This window comes from Arachis duranensis, chromosome 5 (genome assembly GCF_000817695.3).
Source record: "Arachis duranensis cultivar V14167 chromosome 5, aradu.V14167.gnm2.J7QH, whole genome shotgun sequence".
In the NCBI taxonomy this organism is placed as follows: Eukaryota; Viridiplantae; Streptophyta; class Magnoliopsida; order Fabales; family Fabaceae; genus Arachis; species Arachis duranensis.
This window is the reverse complement of record NC_029776.3, coordinates 11792295-11794617: the sequence shown is the minus strand read 5'-3', so window position 1 is coordinate 11794617 and position 2323 is coordinate 11792295.

The window sequence follows — 2323 nt, the reverse complement described above, 5'->3', positions numbered from 1 at the left end:
TATATATATATAAAAGGACAATTTACCTATATAAAATAAATGTGAGAATTGAGAAATCTTTACCTGATTATAACAATTGGAAATTGGTTTGTCTTGTTTCAATTTCTATATAATCTGTGGGAACTAACCACGATTTCCAAATACACATAAACCGTGTCTACACAGCAAAGGTTTATGTGCAAGGAAAGCTGAACGTAAGCCTCACGTAAACCGTGTGAGGCAGTCACGGTTTACTCTTGGAGAATGAAACATAAAAACGGTGGGTGGCAGTCACGGTTTATAAAAAAGATGGTGTGTGCATAAAATTTTGGAACCAGCCACGATTTATGTATGAGCGACTATGTGAAGTTGGGTGGCTGAGAGAGAATCCGAAGAGCTTTATGGTTTATGGACACAGCAAATTTGTTTACGTTTTAATATGATTTGAATTGTATTAGTATTTTTTTATTTTTAATCAATTTAATGTTATATAAATAATTAGATTTTTAAATTATAAAATTTGTATTAGTTTATAATTTAAAATTTAAATAAACATAATTTAAATTAATAATTTATAAAATTGTATGTAAATTAATATAAGTATGTTTATTTAAAATTTAAAATTTTAATATTTTAAATAAACATATTCTTATTAAAAATTTTTAAATTTAAATAAACGTAATCATATTATTTTAAATAAGTATATTCTTTTAATTTAAAAATAATATGAATGTATTTAATTATAATCTAATTTCATCTTTAATTTCTATTTATCCTCAACATTTTAAATTATCATCTGATAATACCATTGAGTGGTATAATTTAATTTTTGAATTATATGTAATAACTTCAGGGACAATCGTTAAATATGCCTATTGATCTTTGACTGATTTTTTGAGATATTAGTACATACATGTGTAAAGTTCATAATGTAATTGTGTTGGATGTCTTATATCATGTATTTTGACTTTGGACTACTTCAAATTACATTATAATCATTGAATTATAAATATAGTGGCTGAATGATGTGCAATAATATTAATAGTGGTTGATTATAATAAGCCATGAAAATTTTAATAGTTTTTTTTATCTTAATGCAAAATTATAGTGTCCAGATGTATATAAATAATTAACATATTAGTTTCAATAAATATCTTGTAAAGTACTTTATTTTACACAATTACAATAACTAACTATAAGTTTATACATATCATTAATTTATATAGTATCATATTTGTAAACTTATAGTTAGTTACAAATATTATATGAATACAATAATACGAATACATACAATTTTATAAATTATTAATTTAAATTATGTCTATTTAAATTTTAAATTATAAACTAATACAAATTTTATAATTTAAAAATCTAATTATTTAAATAAAATTAAATTGATTAAAGTTTATAAAAATATACTAATACAATTCAAATCGTATTAAAACGTAAACAAGTTTGCTTAGTCCATAAACCACAAAGCTCCCCAAATTCTCTTTCAGCCATCCAACTTCACATAGCTGCTCATGCATAAACCGTGACTGGTTCCAAAGTTTTATGCACACACCATCTTTTTCATAAACCGTGGCTGCCACCCACAGTTTCTATGTTTCATTCTCCAAGAGTAAACCGTGGCTGCTTCCCATGGTTTACGTTCAACTTTTCTTGCATGTAAACATTTGCTGCCATGCATGGTTTATGTGTATTTGAAAAACCGTGGTTAGCTCCCACGTATTATATAGAAATTGAAACAAGGCATGCACGTAACCAGTTTTCAATTGTTGTAATCAGGTAAAGGTTTCTCATATTTATTTTATATAGGTAAATTGCCCTATAATTAATGTAATAATAATAATATGATAATTATTTTATATATCACACAAATATAAACATTTTTTGTGTGAGCCTAAGAAAAGTTTTGTAAGTCCTTAACCTTGTTATCAATTTTTGTAGTGTTAGCCCTCATATTATCAATTTGATTCATATATAATTTGGATGATAAATTATTTGGTGACGTGCTTCCTTTTTTACTGTGACATACTTGTTTTTTATTATTATTATTATTATTATTATTATTATTATTATTATTATTATTATTATTATTATTATTTTATACATTAAAAAATAATAGGCCAAATTATTACCATAACATAATAGAAGTATGGAAGTTTATCATTCTCCTCTAATAGAGGAAACAAAATTCTTTTCAATAATTTATTTAACGTTTAGTAGAATAAAAATAAATTTTATTAGAATAAATTTTAGTACGAATTTAATATTTTTATTCATCATAAAATATTTATAGAATTACTCGTAGATAAATTAAAAAAAACATGATTTTTAATTT